This window comes from Vicugna pacos, chromosome 6 (assembly GCF_048564905.1).
Source record: "Vicugna pacos chromosome 6, VicPac4, whole genome shotgun sequence".
NCBI classification, from domain to species: domain Eukaryota; kingdom Metazoa; phylum Chordata; class Mammalia; order Artiodactyla; family Camelidae; genus Vicugna; species Vicugna pacos.
Genome location: NC_132992.1, coordinates 57,225,308 through 57,245,708, shown reverse-complemented (window position 1 = coordinate 57,245,708; position 20,401 = coordinate 57,225,308). Strand labels below are relative to the sequence as shown.

General features: G+C 42.1%; 1 protein-coding gene across 14 annotated transcripts in view; it reads right to left on the bottom strand.

The window, feature by feature from the left end:
• The window catches only part of PELI2 (pellino E3 ubiquitin protein ligase family member 2), a 482,489-nt gene that overhangs the window by 133,546 nt on the left and 328,542 nt on the right, over nt 1-20,401 (bottom strand). The window contains exon 1 of one of the 14 annotated variants that reach the window (XM_072963111.1): nt 17,355-17,372. The exons of the other annotated variants lie outside the window; for them this stretch is intronic. The gene's annotated coding sequence lies outside the window, so the exon portion shown is untranslated. Of the gene's footprint in view, nt 1-17,354; nt 17,373-20,401 lie in introns of those variants that run through there. 14 annotated transcript variants of the gene reach the window in all.

The window sequence follows — 20,401 nt, the reverse complement described above, 5'->3', positions numbered from 1 at the left end:
ACACCTTCCTTGAGAAGGAAGGCAGCAAGCATAATTATAGAGGTCTACATTATTAAAGTTTCCTCTCAACAATATTGGTAATGTCTGTGCCGTAGATTTCTAAAAAAGCCATCAATCTTGTCCACAGCGTAGCTGGAGCCAGCACAGAAAGTTATAGGGAAGCAGGAGCTACTAAGTCTCCCACCATCACCAAAAAAGGAAGAAGGCAGGAAAAATGTATGTTCTGTACATGAAAGACATTAAATTTCCTTTAAAAATGATGAAAGTAAAACATAAAATATTTGCATTATCCCCTGAAAGATACTTGCACTCTGAAACCAAGGACAAAAATATAAAGCATACAGTATTTTAAACAGGGATCTGAATACCTTACTCACAGATGCTGTAAAGTTATAAGACATGATACAATCTGGAAGTGAACTGAGGCAATACAACTCCTGAAGGTCAGGTACAATCTAATCTAGCAGAATGACAAAAAGGTTCTTCATAACTGTGATGTGGTTTTAAAAAAAAAAAAAAGTAAAAGGTGGGCTCCAGTCTCCAAGGACACCAGAACTACTGGAACCAAATAGAGAAATACCTGGTGACGAGATTCTTCTCACATTTCTTCCCTCAGAGCACCGTCCTCACAGACTCCGCGCTCCTCCAGACAGGCACAACTTTATAAAGCTTAATTCCACATGCGATTATGCTGGGCAAGTTGTAGGGGAAAAAAAGGATACAGAACGCACTGCTGCATCCAGAACATCTCACCAGAATAAAGCAGAACTGTGCATAAAGGGAAAGTTAAACAGCAAAAAGTTCATTGTATGCAAAGACCTCACTTTGCAGTACTCATCGATGTATATGGTTTAAAGCTTCTCTAATAGGCTCACGCATTTGGCATCTAACTTCACACCTCTTGGCGCTTTTTTTTTTTACAACTCTGGTTTAAACATTTTGTTTACCTTCACAGAAGTATTCATATATACTAAGAGTGGAAAAAAAAAAAAGGCTTGTGGGAAGGGATAAATTGGGAGCTTGAGATATGCAGATACTAGCTGGTTTATATAAAACAGATAAACAAGTTCACACTGTATAGCACAGGGAACTATATTCAACGTCCTGTAGTATCTTACAGTGAAAAATATGAAAGCAAATATATGTATATTCATGTATGCCTGAAGCACTGTGTTGTACACCAGAAACTGACACAACACTGTAAATTGACTACACCCCAATAAAATAAATAAATAAACCCTAGTATAAAGGATTGGGTAAAACAGAAGTTTACCTTTTCTGAGCATGAGGGCTTTGAATCCTGAAACAATATAAGGAGGGATCATCTCTCGTGAAGCTCTGTCAGTCAGTGGGTGGTGCGGGTCTCAACCTGCCCGAAGAGGCCGCCTCCTCTCACTCCCCACAGGTAGCTCTGCTCCCACCCACCCCTGAGCCCAGACTACTCAGCTCTCACGTCTGCAAAGCCTTACTGGGTGTACGCTTGGTGCTACGCACTGCACAAGATGCCAAGGTCACAAACATAAGAAAAGCCCTGCTACCAAGGAGCATGCAGCCCACTGGGAGACAGAGCAGCACAGGGTTACTGCACTCTGGGACAATGTCACCCACAGAGAGGTCTGTGAACGTGCTGTGAGTCAAGAGGAAGAGAGGGAATGTTTCAGGCAACCTGGGCACCTACAATAAGTCTTGGAAGGAAGGATCTGAGTGTTCAGAGGAGACACGGGTGGGGAAGGACAGAGTCTCCCAGACATCGGAGCAGGGTCTGCAAAGGCTGGAAGCCTCAGACAGACAGGAACATCCGAGCAGCAACATGAGGCTGTGGGCTGTGAAAGTTTACCCTTTGTCCTGTATCAACCACACATAAATAAACAGGGCCACATAAATTACTTTCCGTGGCTTACAGATCTCTCCAGTACCACAGTAAAGGATGAACTGAAATGAAGAAAAGATAAGAAGCAATTAGGAGGCAACAGACAAGGAGAGAAAAAAGGAGTCAGGCTGGATGTAAGGAAGAGAAATGTTAAAAACTTAGTGACCCACCCGCTGTGGGAGATGAGGGAAGGACCTAGGCGGACTCCCAGGTTCTCACCTGCATAGCTTATAGTGCCAATGACCCAGAGAGAGAATCCAGGAGGAGGAGGCCGACTTAAGGGGGAAGAGAGAGAGTGATCTTGGTGCTGAACTTCGTACTGTGACGCAAAGGTATGAAGTCATCTGTACTTTCCATCTAATGCTCTTAAAACTTTCAACCTCCACCTGTCTGTCCCCGGGCTATTTACACATAGAACATCCAGTCTTGGACCAAATCTGATTCCAAGACAGCGTGCTACACTAATAATGCTGTGGGCAACATCCCACACGGGCAATGACATAACCATACATTAACCTTCCTTCTCAACACTCACCCAAACCGCACGCTTAAAAATATCCACTCACCCTCCTACGCATTTCTGGCTCTTCCCTAACTTCCTAAAAGCCGGGCCAGATATTCCATCAACATACAGACAGTTGTCAGGGTGTTGTCGTGACCCAGCTGGAGATGACTACAGGGGTATTTTTCCAGATTCCAGTGTGTGACAAATAGTTCACATAAAACCAGAGCTCATCAAGAGAAAATCTGATTACTACCAGACAGAAAGAAAGCAGTATCCTCAGAACACCATCCTGCACAATCCAGTGCCGGTGCGGGAATTCAGGACATCAGGTGAGAGATGAAGCAGCAGCCCAGCCCACCACAGTGACTGTCACACCTTCTCCCTGCCTCTGCTTCCGAGATACAACGATGTGTCACCGGTAAGACTTTACATTCAGTAAGATGGCACAGCACCTTGGGAAGGCGGTTAAACATACACTCATCGTAAGACCCAGTAATTCCACACCTAAGTATCTACGAAAGAAAGACACATGTCTACATGAAGGCTTGCCAGCAATGTCCTCAACAGCATTATTCATAACAGCCAAAACGTGGAAATAATTCAAGTGTCCGTCCATCAACTGGTGAGTGGACAAACAAAATGTGGTACAATCCAGACAATGGAATATCATTTGGTCATAAAAAGGACTGAAGTACTGACACATGCTACAACGTGGATGAAGCTCAAAAACATTACGTTAAATGAAATAAGCCAGATTCAAAAGACTACATATGGTATGATCCAATGAAACGCCTAGAAAAGGCAAAATTATAGGGACAGAAAGTAGATCAGGTGTTGCTTTACAGCCGGGGTGGGAGCAGGAACCAGCATGAGAGAACACTGTGGGGTGATGGAAGCGTTCTAACACTGGGTTGAGGTGATGACTTTATAAATGAATCCATAAATCTACTGAACCACTGAACTGCATGCTGAAATAGGTAAATGGAATAGTATATCAATTACACCTCAATAAAGCTGTAAAAAAGAAAAAGAGACTCTTCATCAACAGAAAAAAATGAAATAGAAAACAAACTTACGATTACCAGGGGGGGAAAAGGGGTGGGAAGAGATAAATTGGGAGCTCAAGATTTGCAGATACTAATATATATAAAATTGATAAACAACAAGAGTATATTGTATAGCACAGGGAACTATATTCAATATCTTGTAGCAACTTATGGTGAAAAGGAATACAAAAATGAATACATGTTCACATATGACTGAAGCATTATGCTGTACACCAGAAAAATTGACACAACACTGTAAACTGACTACACTTCAATAAATACATATATATATTAAAAAATGAAGACTTTAATAACCTGAGTGTTGTAACACAAGCAAAATTTCTCTCTCAGCATGTAAACACCAGAATTCCAAAATAAGGAGTGTGTTAAAATGCTTCCATTAACTTTCAAAGTCCTCCTTTGCAATACATCCACTCCAAGAGTACAGAACTACCCAGGCGACCCGGCCCCCAGGACCCTCTGCACTCTGTCAGTTCTCCAACTCCTTCTCATCCTTGAAGTTTCCCCTGCAACACTAACACCTCCTCCTCTGATCCCAGTGCACCACATACCTAACGCCAGTACAGCACTGTGTTCACACGGGAGCTGTGTTTGCACATCTCTCTCTGCTGAACCATGTTTCTTCAAGGGGCATTCATGGACTTATCCTTGGGGGTCCATAATATATCAAGAAGCATATTTTCTATCTTCTTTTTCAGTGTCCCAGTTTGTTCTGCATTTAGAATCAAGCTGGTGCAAACTATGCCCATTTTCACTGTCTAGCACTAACAAGAAACCAACAGAGGCAGACCTACTATGCAGATGATGCATCTGGGTCAATAGGACGCCAAACGAAATCACACTGCACTGGACAAGAGCAAAGACGTCAGGAATTCCAAAAGGGAACTGCTGGCGGGAAGGAGAAGCACAAGGAACTCAAAAACCTTGACCCATATATTTTTTTTTTATCACAAATGGTGCTTTTGTTTTAGCAAAACATCATCTGTCCTGTTAATTTAATACAATTAACTTGGATTTAAGTGAACTTGTAGTTTTATATTTCACTGCAAATTAGCTTTGGTTTACAGCGGTAAAAGAGATAAAAACATACTGTGTTTACCCCTAGTTGTGTAAGTATCACTGTTATGAACGTAATGCAAGTCAGTACCGGGGCTGCGTGATAATTCTTTTTTCCCTGTGAAATAGAACCATGTATTACTGAAGTTAAAAACCCGGTGCACTAGAATACATATGTGTTAACAGCAGAGACCATATCTTTTCCTCTCTGCTGCCCAAATGCACGGCATAAGGAAAACACTCATAAGGCTGAATAGACGACAGTCTGCACAATGGGATCCCTCCTAAACAGCAAAAATGTGAATTGCCATCACTGGGTGATGCCCTCAACTAATCCATTTTGAAGCTTTAGACTACGGAAGTTATTCTTTTCTCAAAGGTAGAAAAACTTACCAAGCAATTGTAGAAGGAATGGGCAGAGGAGTGAGGGACAGAATGGATGTGTGTCTTTCTGTGAACCATTCCAATATCAACCCAATGTAAAGAGAACATCTGTAAAACACTTCCTTGGAATCCAGGATTTATTTACCCAAAACCAGCTTTTGGTCTCTTTCTATCCCATCTTCCAAACTGGGCCCTCCTCTTCACCCTTCTCAAACACTGGGAAAGGGGAGAGTCGGTAATAGAGAAATATTTGGATGGACCATCTTATTCATTTTGTTCACTCAACAGCCAGTTGCTGTGCCAGGCACTGAACCCAGTGCTGGGGGTACAGCACAAGAACGAACAGGGGTCCAGTGAGGAAGACAAGCACTAAACAAGATTATAAACAACAGGAATAACTGGACAAGGGCTATTTATAGTCACATGGTATCTATAATTTTTACACAGAAAACAGAATGCTTAAAAACCAAACTGCAGTACCACACCTGTTTCTCACAGACATATGGGGTAGCAATCCTCTACCTACCTTCATTCATACACAAGGTGTGATGGTCAGTTTTATGTGTCAACCTGGCTAGACGACAGTCGCCTCCTACTCAGTGAAACACTAATCCCAGTGCTGCTGGGGGATCTACAAGATGGGATTACAGCCCATAATCAGGGAGGTTATCCCAGATAATCTGCATGGGGCTCAATTAGTTGAAAGACCTTAAGGGCAAAGCTAAGGCTACAGAAGAAATTTCACCTGTGGACAGCAGCTTTCACTCATACCCAAGAGTGCCAGCCTGCCCTTCCTGACAGCCTGCTCCATGGATTTTGGACTTGCCAAGGCAGCCCCACAATCACAAGACAATTCCTTGCAATAAATCTTTTTAATGTATCTTCTAGTTCTGTTTCTCTAGCTGAAACCTCAATGATACAACAGGACTGAACAAAAAACTAAATATACCATAGATAATGAGAACCAGGTTTCTCACTGCCTAAGAAAGAAGTCAGGAATAAGGAAAGAGGGAAGGCTAGAATAAACTGCATAGTGCTGGACTGGAATCAGAGGGATCAGTAATGGACTGATGGTTTTTAATATATATATTTATACAGAGAGATACAGAGATAAACATAGACGTATATGCAAGCGTAGGTTAGTATACACACGTGTTTTTCCCAGCCCTGTCCACTGAGAGGGCAAAGGATCAGTGATACCCTAGGAGTGATGAGCTCACTTAACACTAACATTTTGGTTTCAAATTTTATTCTTCAATAAAAGGAACTGAGGATCCTTGGAAAAGTGGCTGATTCAAGGGCTGGGGCAGAAAAAATACAAGTCTGAAATGTCTTGTGGTGCCAGACAACAAGGAGTGCTCGGCAGACACTGGGGTCTGACAAAAGGACACAGAAGACAACGTGAAGGAGCTTCCAGTGGCCAGAGCTGGACCATTTTGAGCAACAAAATAAACAGCAAGACTTCTGGATTATAACCCACAAAATATATAAATATCCATAACTTCATTTTGAGATGAACAATAAATGCATAAATGGAGAAGGGACAATTCTTCTTCACAGAAGAATTTTGACTAATAAATGTAGACAGAACGAAGAAAATATAAAATCACCATCAGGCAGACATCACAATATTGCTGCAGGCAAGGTGGATGTGGGATGTTTCTGGAGAAACATGAAAATTAGTCTCCAAGTGTCTCCCCCAAGATATTATCAGTTACAAAGGAAAAACAGTAACTGCACAGAGCAGAAGTTACGCAGATATCACCTTAGCCGAGCGGCCCCAGTGAGATATTTCATGTTCACCTGCTCCTGACCGGCTACACTGAGCAGAGAGCACGTTACTTCTGTGCACCTCTTGGCGAAACAGCCTCAGTCCTCTCATAAGAACACAGACCGACTCAAATTGAGAGACAACCTGCAAACAACTGACTACCACTCACCCAAACGGTCATGGTCGTGAAACATCAAGGAACTATCACAGATTGGAGGAGATGAAGGAGATATGACAGCTAATGCAATGTGAGGTCCTGAACTGGACCCTGGAACAGAAAATAGACATGAGGGGGGAAGTCTGGTGACATGCACATACATAAGGTCTGTAGTTTAGGTTCCAGGACTGTACCAGTGTTATCTTCTGGTTTTGATCATTGTTCTACGGTTGTGAAAGATGACATTACAGGAAGTGGGGTGAAGAGTGTGCATGAACTCTCTGGACTACTGTTACAAAGTTTATCTAAGACTAAAACTATTCAAAAGAAAAAGGAAACCGAAGAGCGACAGCTCACAAAAGACCTAAATCCAGCCTAAACTTTTTAAAAGTTCTAAATACAGTGCAGTAGCCTGAATCTTTTTAATTTAAAATAAAAAGATTGTATACTTCTATTTTTACTAAAAATATCACAAATACCAATCTTCAGTGCTTTTTTTTTAAAGTGTGCCATTATAATCTCATCCTCTTCATTTAAAATGAAAAGAAACGACAGTAATCTGGAAAAAATCAAACTGAGAACTTTGTAAGGGACAAGTGTATATGTAATTACGTGTACATAAGTGTGCAAAGAAAAGGGCCTGGAAGATTCATTCAGTCACTGCTTTACCAACTTCTAAGCCCCTGTGATACTGCAGGCACGTGGCAGCTCTAGGGATACCACAGTGACGTGACCCTCATGCTTCGCAGAGCTCACGCTCCAGTGTGAGAGGCAGACAAAAACAAGTAAACAAGTATAAAATACAAACGAGCTAGGAACTGGTCTATAAACATGGTCTACTAAGTGACCGAGACTGAGTGGGGAAAAGAACAGCACATGTATGCACACGCCAGGTCACCAGGGCCTCGGAAGCCACTGAACAGGTGAAGCAGGCACGTGACATGTCCAACTGCGGACAGTCAGGGGACACGGCAGGGGACAGCAGCCCCTCCGCCATGTGGTGGGACCTGTGAGTGCTTTATTCCCTCCTTCGTTCATTTCCATATTTTCCACAACTTCAACAACAAACGCACTACAGCTTCCTTAAGAAAAGGCAGTTATTTGTGAAAAGGAAATGGCAGGCACCCCAGTTTGCCACTGCTGTGTCTGTAGGTTTCTAGTAACTTTGAGTTTTCCTATTATAACAACTTTTTCCAAGAATGGCGTTCAGAGAAATGATAGAACAGAAAACGATTCCACTCTCATGTTTGGGAAGAAACGCCTCCTTGTGAACATACTCCAGAAGTTTCTGAAGTCTAGCATCTCTTGGCCAAGAAACTCAGAGTTAGTGGAGAGGCTATTACTACTAAGCATTAAATTCCTATCTCTCTGAAACTCTGACTGAGAGACATGTGAGGACAATCACTGGTAAAAGGGAGCCGATTCCTGGCTTCGCCCCACGGAGTCTCAATGCAGTGGGCGGGACAAAGTCCCTGTCAGAGCTGATCGCATTCAGGATGACGCATGGCCCAATTTTGCCCCAAGGACTTATAAATGGGTAATATATGTACTGTGTACTGCATATTTACTTGAAGAAAGTTTAAGTTTAAAGGTAAGCAACAATTTTTAAAGGTAGAACAGAGACCACAGCCAATATGTGAAGTTCTGCTCATGAGCCCATGGTGACCTCTGATTTCAAAGGCCACCAAAGAGGAGTGGGCACATTCAGGTCACAGTAAATTAGAGATCACTGTTCATGGAAGAACGCTCTAGAACTGGAAAAGATCAGAACACGCTGATGCTGCCCTGAATGGCTGCACACAATACACCTCGCATCTGTTTAAGCCAATGCCTTTGTACAATTGCTACAAGGCACTTTTCTTGTAATGAAATACTTCAAATCCATGAACACAGTCCATGAAACAAACTACCTCCTGAGAACTGTAAGGCAAATTCCACCTCAGAAAACTCTGAACAGTCAAAAGAGGAACAGGTGTTTATTTGCCTAACTGGCCGTTCACACACCAGCAGCCCTCTACCCTCACCCCTTAAGCAAGGGCACAGCAGGCTCACACAAGATCCTGGTCTAAGGACATCTACTCTACATTTGATTTTCCAGATCTATACACACAGCAGACATAATAAGACCTGAAAAGTGTTCAACATTTCAATTTTTTGAATCATATTATCGCCCTGTCTTAAACTGATTAAAACAAGTTATACTTCTATAGGAGATGCTGGATGGTCACTACACTTACTGTGGTAACCACTTTGCAATACATGTAAGTCCAGTGATTCTGCTGTACACCTTAAACATACACAGTTTGTTACGTGTTAACTCTACTTCAGTAAAACCAAAAGAAAACCAAACAAATGAAAAGCAAGTTGTACTTTTATGTCATTCATGGGAATTCCACATTTAAAAGGAAACAGTTCAGGACTGTGCATCAGCCATCACAGCCTGATGGTCCAAGCTTTACCACCAACCTCTTGGGTTCCAACCAAACCAGCCAAGACGACCATTGTTTCATTTCTGAACTAACAGTAATAAAGGTGACAGGACAACTAAACAAAGTACAAGGGGAACAGGACATAAATAAACACGCAGCTGCCATGCTGACTTCCACATGATCTGGCCAGCAGCCTTCCAAGCCCCATGCACTGGCCCCTTCTCTCAGCCTTCCCTCCCATGCCTGCTGAAGATCTGCCATCTCCTGATGACAAGCCAACCCCCCACTTGTCCACTAGACCCCACTGACTCTAGTTCTTGCACCACCCATTTTTCCATCTCATGTTTGAACCAAAATTTCAAACTGAAAACACGACTCAGACCATGACATCAAGCTAAAAACTAAAAATAGTTTTAAGCCTTGAACATTCTCTTTTCCTGCTCATTCTATAAGAAGAGGTGGACCAAGACCCTCCTAGAAGGGGTTAGTATCTTGCTGAGGGCCGTGCTGCATCTGCACAGAACCCTCTACAGTAAGTCTTTCTCTAGAAGCTTTCAAAAGTAACTTCTTTCCAAAGGAGTCATTTTCAAAAACTTGCTTAAACTTAATGTCCTTTTGTTTTCAGACATCACTGTAAAGGTAAAATACAAATTAAGGATACATTACTGTTGTATTTTACTCTTGATTTTGCTATTTTTGGAAAATTAGATTAATTTGCACCTAACAAAAATATATTCAGATAATGCAGTTAAAGCAATTATCGGTACCATTTAAAATCATTTAAAATATATATCTGGGATGGGAAGAAGGGTTTTGTTTGCATTTTGGAGGGGAAGGGTTATTAACTATTCTTTATGAGTCCTAAAGGACATTAACGGGAAAGATGTGTCAGTTCTGTAAAATCACAAGCTCCAATATAAGTACACTCAACTTGTATCTGAAGTTGTCGGGGACACCCTGCTCTGAAGTACACACTGGAGGCACGATGCATGATTTAGCCACAATCAACAGCGTAGCATCTTCATTTCACTCAGTTGTGCGCTGAGATGTTCACGAGGGAGGAAAAGGAGGAAAGCCCCTTGAAACATTATTTCCAATGTAAGCCAATTTAAGAAACAGTGACATGGCCACCAATGACAAGCCTCAAATACTAAAACCCCTTGCCCTTTTTTTAAACTGAAGTATATAGTTGATTCATAATGTTGTATTAGTTTCATGTGTACAGCAAAGTGATTTATTTATACACACACATACATACAATTTTTCAAATCCTTTTCTGTTACAGGTTATTACAAGCTATTGTATATAGTTCCCTGTGCCATACAGTACGTCCTTCTTGTTCACGTATTTTAGATATAGTAGTGGTATCTGCTAATCCTAAACTCCTAATTTATTTCTCCCTCCCCCTACTTTTTTAATAAGGAAGTTGGTTGGCACTACCCTTTCCAAAGAAAGGAGCCTGATTTTTACCAACTAGAAAGCTTGCTACAGGGGAAGTGTGTGTGATATGATTATCGTCAGGACTTCTGACCTGAGCTTTTCTGATTTTCATCAGTGCTAGCGGAGTCTCCCCAGCCCTCAGAATTATATTTTTAGAAACTTAACTTAAAAAAAAATTTGCAGCACGGAACAACAACAACAGGAAGGCAAGAGGAAACATGAAAGGCAGTGAGCATTTAAAAAAAGAGAGGCCCTCAGGCCCTTGGCTCAAAAGTAAATCCAAAATTTAAAAAATAAACCAAAATATAAAGATGCCCAACGAGAAGGAAAGAAGGAAAGGTAAACAACGGGAAGAGGAGAAACAGAGAGGGGGGAAAGGGAGAAAAGTTCAATAGGAGATGAACTTTAATTCAGCAATAAACAAAACACTGCAGGGTATCCGTACTCTGCTTAGTAAGTAAGGAATTGCATACAAAATACGGGTGTACTGATTTTCATTAGAGTTTCACAACCAGTCTAAGACAATTAAATCCTGAAACTACCACACACAGGCAAAACTCGGGATGTTTCTATCGCACTTGTGCGGCAGCCCCACAAGCCTCTCCCCTCTCCCCTCTCATTCCACCTTCCCTGCCCATCTGTCTCCCTTTCCTTCCTCCTTCCTTCCTCCGCTCCACCCCCCCACTCCACCCCACCCCCACCCCACGTCAGCCCTAAACCAACGAAAAGGATTGGGTATGTAATGCCCTATCATTTAGGGTATCTGAGAAGCAAGGCCTGCAGTCAGATAATTAAGGATTCTGTAGCTTATCCACCGAGTCCCCCTCCACCCAGCTGTCCCTGCAACTGTGTCGCCTACATCAGGAAAATCCCTTCAGCTCCCATCGGCCCAACCAGCTTGAATCACTTGTAACCCCCATTCTTTCCCACCGCCTCCATACGTGTTCACCAACTTTGTCAGCAGGAAAGGAGTAAAAGCCAGACTGGGAAAAGGCACCTGAGAAAACAAGCACCAACAGCACAGGAGAAATCATTGTTTCAACACGAACTGAGTATTTCCATAATCACGCTATTGAGACGTCAAACAAGTTGGATGAATGAACAATAGACATTACTAGACTGACAAGATACTGAAAACAATTTGCTCACCGTATCTTTAGTTGTGCCACAAATCAAGTACAGCTGGAAACAAAATGAATGCCATTATTAACCTGGTGGATCAAATCTTTCCCATTTTAGTACTCCGTCATTATTCATACATCTCTAACAATAAGATCCCACTTTTTCTTAAATGTGCCAAATAGATCATTATATCAATTTTTCCAAGGTTAGAGCTTTACCAATTCAAATTTATAAATACCCTATTATACAATATACCTGTTAAGCACTTGCCATTTCGTAGTTTTTCCCATACAGAAATTACAGAATAATTCATGAATATTTCAGTCTTTGAAAGACAGGAAAAAAAAAAAACCCAAAACCCACAGAACCACCTGCACTTTGATTTGATTAAAAAGTCATAGGGGATTCCAAAGAGAGGAAATGCTCCAATCCTGAAAAATGCCTTGCTAATTCCACGGTAGGACTAAAACTCTGCACATAATAAGGTGCTTTGTGTCAAAGCCTATGTAAAACTACACCATCTGTTTTGGGACTCAGCACTCTCTGCTAACCACACGCGCAATTTTCAAAGAATCCTCCTGAAGTTACTTTTACCTCCTCATGAAAAATGACTGCTCTAAACAAAAACAGGCAGTTCAAGGAGAAAGCAATTTTCTGAGCATTGTAATGCTCTAGTGAGCACAGAACAGACACGGGGGTGGCGGAGCGGGAGCCCAGGGGCGGGGGGCACGTGAACCCGAGAGCAGAGCACATGCAGCAGCTTCCCAGAGCGGATGTCTGCCTGCGGAAACACGCACCCCCGGGCCTCCCAGAAACCGCAGACGTAAGGAAGTGGTGGCGGGCAAGGAACTGCAGCCCAGAGCAGACCAGCTCACTGTCCCCGCTTCAAACTGGAATGTCTGGAATCGTTTAACATCGCTGTCACAGGTTCCTGAGCTCCTCTGCAAAGACGAATCCGTGTTTAACTCCCTGAATAAAGCACCATGGCAGCTTAAACTCAGAACAGTTTAAGATCTTACAACCAAGTCACCAGCTTCAAATATGATCGCACCATCTTCTTTTTTAAACAACTGATGATAAAGTTAGGACCATGAGTGGTAGTTTTCCATACACTAACCATGTCCTAAATACCCTAGGGAGGGAGGCAAGCACAAAACCACCTTCTCTACACACGTGCCTCATCTTCAGCAAAAGAATCAAACTTAACGCATTCAGAGCACAACATTCTGGAGGTAACAAGGAACCAGGGTCAGGGACCGGAGGGGGGCACCTGAGAGGGGACCCCGGAAAAAGTTTGCTGTCTTGGCAACAGAACAGGGTCCAAGGCCCCCTGGGCTCTAGGCAGCTTAGGTTTTCATTCTTTTCCTCCACTTTAATCCAGATACGAAGTAATGGCTCAAACGGCTTTTTTCTCTTATTACCCAGTCCAATGATGGAAAAGAAATTTCTCGAATTTCACCTGAGAAAATCATCTTACTATGCACAGCCAACAGCCTCTCCCAAGGAAAGAAAAATCGCTGCAGGATTCTTATGTTAATGAAAGCCGTAAACCACTTTTTGGAAGAGGTTACACACCTCATCTTGGGCTCCTGGCTGTAAACATGATGCCCTCACCTCTACTGCTGTGAGTGGTAGAGGAAAACTAGTTTCCACTGGGTGAGGGAAATTCACTTTGTTATGCTATTACCCAGCGAAACCTCCCCAGCTGATGCAGGACCAGTCCCAGAAAACCATCACCTCCATCCGGAGGGCAGGGAAGAGTGAAGCAGCTTTTCAAGGGGGGCTGGAACACAGACTAACTACACTGGCGGGCTCCTCGCGGAAGACTACCAGAGAAAGCTACCAAAGGCAAACTGCCAGGGTCTCCCTGGAAAGGAATGATCTCAGACTGCACACCTACAAGAACAGGGGAGGAGGAGAGGAGGGAGAAGGTAGAGGGGAGAAAAAGAGAAGACACACATTCAGCTTCAGAGTGAGACCACTGGCAGGCATCCCATATAAATTCCACGCTTCATCCATCGATTAAAAAACACTTGGCACTCAGTAAATTACACCAGAGGATGTCACAGAAGGTCAGTGAGCTGGAGTACTCAATTATTATTTTAATTCTTACTTAAACAAAAGGCATCCCTCTAACTGAACAGCCCTGGAGAATGATGTATCACACATGGCATCTCTCGCTTTCCTTTCTGGGCTCAGGCCTCCTCAGCCGAAATCCTGATTTAGTCTCCTTTTCAACAGCCCAACACACTAACAGAAACCACCAGTTTAAAAGGTTAAAAATATAATCTGGCAGTTAGCAGTGATGCTTCCAAATTATATGCTCCACAGAAGCAAATATGTTTATTGTGTTGCCACACTATCTAAATGCAGAGCCTCAGGGCGTGACTGGAGAAGCTGCAGACCTCCACACCCCGCCACGCCTCCTGGGGTATACCGAAAAACCCCAACGTGCAGAACTTAAGGGCACCAAGGGAGCCCTCAACCAACAGAAACGCCCTCCTTACCACCCACCCTTAGAGCTCAGTAACCTTTAACATGATTTTTATTTTAAAAATCTTACAGGAATAAAATTTTGAGGAGTTGCTGAGGATTTCTTGGAGTTCCAGTTTCCAACCTTTTAAATTGACAGTGTTATTCAATGATCGCTAATGTTAAGAAGGATCAATAGGCAAGCCTAACCCACCAAAGAGAGGCTCAAGCAGACCCCACCCATATACGGCATTTGGAAAAGCATCATCATGAACTGTGATTTTTTTAATCCTCTATAAATATTTTTTTAATTGAAGTATAGTCAGTTTACAATGTGTCAATTTATGGTGTACAGCACAATGTTTCAGTCATACACATACACACATATATTCGTTTTCATGTTCTTTTTCATTATAGGTTACTACAAGATATTGAATATAGTTCCCTGTGCTGTACAGTATAAACTTATTGCTTATCTATTGTATATATAGTAGTTAGTACCTGCAAATCTCGAACTCCCAATTTATCCCTTTCTTCTCCCTTCCCTGCCTGGTAACCATAAGTTTGTTTTCTATGTCTGTGAGTCTCTTTCTATTTTGTAAATAAGTTCATTTGGCTTTTTTTTTTTTTTTAGATTCCCCATATAAGTGTATCATATGGTATTTTTCTTTCTCTTTCTGGCTTACTTAGAATGACAATCTCCAGGTCCATCCACGTTGCTGCAAATGGCATTATTTTATTCCTTCTTATGGCTGAGTTGTATTCCATTGTATATAAACACCACAACTTCTTTTTCCAGTCATCTGCCAATGGACATTTAGGTTGCTTCCATGTCTTGGCTATTGTAAATGGTGCTGCTATAGACATTGGGGTGCATATATCTCTTTGAATTAAAGCTCCCTTTGGATATAAGCCCAGGAGTGAGATTGCTGGATCATATGCTGAGTCTATTTTTAGTCTTTTGGAGGAAATCCTCTACAAATCTTAAAAGTCCTCACCACAAGGGGAAAAAAAATGTAACTGTGTAATGATGTATGTTAACTAGATATATACTCCAATGATCATTTCTCAATATACACAAATATCAAATCATTGTGTTGTACAGCTGAAACTAATGTTATGTCAATTATACCTCTCTTTTAAAAAGTCCTCTACAGAGATTTCTGCTTAATCATCAGTTAACCTAAAACTTCAATGGTCCATAAGTATGCCAGTCCAGAAGCATTCTGTTTCACTGAGCTCTATACTGTAAAAAGCTGGGGTTGTTAACTAAGTGGCTAAATTTTCTTAATAAGCAGAAAATGGAGCATATCAGTCTTTTTTTTTTTTAACCCAGTTACCTCTGGTACAGAAGAGACAAGAGTTCCAGCTTTTGAAATACAGTACATCAGAAAAATAAAGGCTGTTTTCAAAAGTCACCATGTGTAGTGAATACATTTATAACAGAAAGCCAAAAATGTCAGCTCTTGGAGAAATCTCACTTTAGACAGATCCTCAGTAATAAATTGACTTATCAACCACCAATATTCCAGCAAAATCTCTGGGCTACCATCCCCAAATATTATTTCTCATTTTTAGAAAATATCTGCAAATTCTAGATTTTTTTTATTGAGAGCAGGTGCCCAATAATACACCAAAAAGAAAAGTTACAAGGCAAAAATAATCGGCTATATACAATACAGACTCTTATTATAATCCAGCTTATAAGACCACAATTCACAAGTCATATGGACTTCAGCTTACTCCCAAAGATTCGTGCATGCTCTGAGAAGCAGACCATTCCCTTTCTCCTTGTGGGCAAGTCCCAAGTCAGCACATGTGTTCATAAGACCAAGTTTGTGTATGTTTGATCCTTAGAATACAGCTTTGGGGTTGCAGAGACGCCACAAAGAACAAGGACCTTAATTCAGAATAATGGATACTGCCACACTGCTCTCCAATATGTGGTAATTTTTTTTAAATATCACATTTCTCTTTTTATTTGTTACAAATCCCATAAATAACCTGAATTGTAGACACTTCATTAGCTATTATGGTGCCTATAAGAACTGGAGACGGAACAGAGAAAGGAGACAAATATTAATGGGAGAATTCTAACTTCTAAACTGAAGGCAAGGTGGGAAATTGGATTGGGAGGAGGGGGAATGCAGAATAAAAGAAAACCAGGGGAGAAAACTGGCTTATATTCTCCTGCACTCCACAACTCTAGCCAGCAAAAAAAAAAAAAAAAAAAAGTTTCATGACAAGATTTCTGGTTCCCCGTGATAATGAATTTTTAAAAAAATAAAGGAATGAAAAAATAAACTCAAGTTGGCTTCCAGAGCACCCCAGCCGTCTCGCATCAAATGCTTAATGAGCTGTACTCAACATGGTAGAGTGGAGGGGAAGTCAACAAACAGCAAAGATGTTTGTAGGGACATGAAAAAAGAACACAGCGAAATTGGCTGAACAGCAAGCATCATATATACATTATAAGTATAAAGCTCCCTCAAAATCAAAGGAAAGGAGCTGGGAAGTAGAAGATGTAGAGCGAGAAAGCACACAAACTCAGCCAGCGTGAAACACACAAGTCAGCCGTGATAAACATCACTAAAAAAAAAATAATGGAAAGAATATTTATCTGTGACTTCAGAGTGGAAAGATAAGAAACCGGAGCAACCAATTTTGAGTAAAAATAAAGATTTATCACTGTCAAAATGTGTTTGGGTTTGTTGACTTTTCTAGGGAGATGTTTGATACTGCATTTAAAACTGAAAGCTGAAATTACTGTCAGCTTCAGACCACATCCCTGTACTCATCCAGTGTAACCTCTTTACGTTTTAAAAGGAAAATTTTTAATTCACCACCATCTCATTTCAGGGACAGTCAATTGTCAATGAGTGCTCACCACATTTATGTACTGAAGAACTGTGCAGCTTCCCTTGGGAGATACAAACAAGAGAATATTTTTGGGAAGCTAATTGGAGAACTATAAATGCACTAAATACTCACTGAAGAGTAAATAATCCATTCTTTAAAACGGGAGCAAGGAGCAAAGAAAAGGGAGAAGAGGCCACCCAAGTCAGAATGCTATTTCCTCACCCATGTCCTTGACGGTCCACCAAGTGCCGGTTGGAGCCAAGTGCGGGGACAGAGGGCAGGGGAGGAAGGCCCAGGCCCTGCCCTGAGGGCGGGCCTTAAGGAGGGGCTATTTATAAGGCAGAGGGAGCTCACTAAAAATAATTGGTCCTGGCTGGAGGGAAAGGGAGGAGTCAGGAAGGGCATCAGGCTGGAGAAAACACCTGGGTTAATCTAATCAGGTGAGCAGGATGGAGCAGGCAGAGGGAACCACCCATGTGAGAGCAAATGAGAAAAGTGGAGAAAGTTCTATGAACACATACTGGGGGGCCCAGAAAAAGGCCCCAAGGACAAGGAAGTAAGTTATCCTGGGCTTGACTGGGCGTTGCAAGTGTAGAATTTACTATTACTATCCTTCAAGGCATCTTTTTCTCTAAGTACCTAAGAAACGTATTTTCTGAAGTCATGACCTTAGCGTATGTACCAGTCTTTCAGAGATCTTTTCAAACTCTCAAACACTGAGTAGAATAACCCTGTTTTTCTCCTCCTCCCACACATCCTGTTAGAACAGATGGAGACCCTACAAATCTCATGGCAATTCTGATACAGAAAACCCTCCTCAAAAAAAAAAAGCAGACCTTGTGTTGCATAACCTATTAACACATATCTGCTCTGATCAAGAAAAATATATATTTGGCTTATTTTAAATGTCTAACATTAATTAAATTCTCTTAAAATGAAGGTCAGTAAGCTAATACTTTAAAAAGCGGCACATACACTATGTATAAAATGAAGTATATAAAATATTTTTGTGCACTGACAATACTAGAATTGTGCAAAAAATGAAAATAACATTAGCATCACGGGTTATTTTTCCTCCTTCCAAAATTTACATTAATATTCTCTATCATTTCAGCATACAGCTTTTTAAATTAATTCCATACTACTTAAATATAAATGGTCTGCCTTAAAAAAAATTCCACTTACAAATTTATCAGCGGAGGAAAGCTAAGTGATTAGCGTTAATGATCAGTGCTAACCTCTAAAAGTTACAAGAATCTATGACATACAACTTAAAACTGGCTTAACCCTAGGAGAAATTGGGGTGAAATAATTACACAAGCAAAATCGAAGAGTATGTGATTTATGGTAACTAACATGGTGAGTATTCAGGTGAATTTAAAAAACCAATTAGATCACAGAGAGATTCAATTCAGCTGAGCGTAAAGGGCCATGGAGCGCTCTTCTCCTGACAAAGTGCAGTTCTACTGTCTGAATCTCATCTGAATGGAGGCAACAGGAAAAACAGGGGCAGGCATCCTTTGACCCTTTCCTCGGCCCTGAAGGAGAGGAACAGAAAGGGAAGCATAAGAGGCCAAGCCATCAAGTGACGAGGAGGGGCCGGCTCTCGTGGGCCCATTGTGTAGCCCAGCCCAGGAGGCCCAGAGGGGAAACATCTATGGCCTTTCTATTGTTATAATCACAACTTCAGAACCTAATGCCAAACATTCAGAGTTCCCCACTCTGAATGGTTATCAAAAGTTACTACTGATGCTGATACAAGATGGATAGGCGTTGAGAAGTTGAATATGCATAAGGCTTAGAATCTGAGATCTGGATTCAAATTCCTGAGCTTCCAAATCCTTCACCAACTGATCAGGCTCATCGGCATCACTCAATCTCAGGGCATCTCCGCTTCCCCACTTCTCCAGCAGTGGTGGCACCACCTCCTCTGAGGCAAGAGGAAACCAAGCACCTGGCATGTGGCATGGTCCCCTTGCAGGCTTCTCACACCAGGCAAGGGACCCTGAGTTCTTATTGCCTCCTGCAGTCAGGAAATGGTACAGCAGCCAGGAGAAGGCAGGAAGGAGAAGCCCCTGAACAGACCAGACAGATCCCCAGGCTCCCTAGAGAAGGAGAAGCAACTCCACTGGCTGCCCCTGAGGGCCGGGCGAAGGGGTCCCCTCGGAGAAAAGAAGCCTGCAGGCTCACCACCTCGGCACAGGCGAGGGGCAGTGGTATTTCTTAACCAACAGTCTGTACGCTTAATTATCCGGGACAGGATTTCCAATAAATCCAGAACATGAGCTCTGACAGTCACGGGGGTGGGGGTGGCGGGTAGGAGGAGGGCACACAAATTATTAAGGTGATGAAGATTTGTGTCTTTTCTTTCCCATCTGGGGCAAAAATGAGTTCTGCTATTTCTTAATATTTAGAACAGTGGTACATGGGCTGATGACTGCTGTGACAGTAATTCAGCTGAAGGGCGTTCTAGTGTGTAAAGCGCTCACGTTCCACCCTGGTGTGTTTATTACACTATCAGAACCTCCTGATTGAACTACTTCCCTGCAGAGCTTCCAAGTCTCTGCTTCCCCCACACAACGTCTAATCTCGCTTATCAAGGGGCTGTATCTGTCCTTTGGCATTTTACCGCCTGATCTCTTAGGGTGCCTGTTTGTTAAGGACTTTGTTTTTTGGAAACCCTGGGTGGTGTGCACCTCGCCACATCTGTAACCAAAGAGGCTTAAACTGCCCTCCCAGGAAGGTCAAAGCCACACAGCAGAAAGCTACACCAGCTTCCAGAAGGCTCTAAGTCAACAGTTTCATCAAAGCCTTAAAGTTGGCATCTGGTCTAAGTTAACACTCAGGATAAGGAAATAAAAGGCCCTTTTCCTGGCCTGCTGTTGGCCTGTGCTTTTCGGATTAGCTAAACCAGCGCCACAGCTGACACAGGTTGTAATAAGGACTGTCAGGGAGAACATGGAGGGAGCAGGGAAGGTCTTCTCCCTGAATCAGTACTAACAGGAAGACCAAGAGACAGGAAAGGAAAAATCACCTTGCAGGGACGTGAGTATCCAGGCAGAGGCAGACCTTCACTGAGACGAGGGCCTGCAGCCCCTTTTCCAAGCTATAAACACAATACAAATGGGAGCCTCGGTCATCACAGACGATGGCAAAAGAAGAAAGAAAGATTTCAGGGGTGCAGGCCACAACTAACGAGCTGAGGAAGGATAACTTAAAACAAGAAACTAGAGAAATGAACTTTGAATTATTTTGGATTAAAAAAGCAG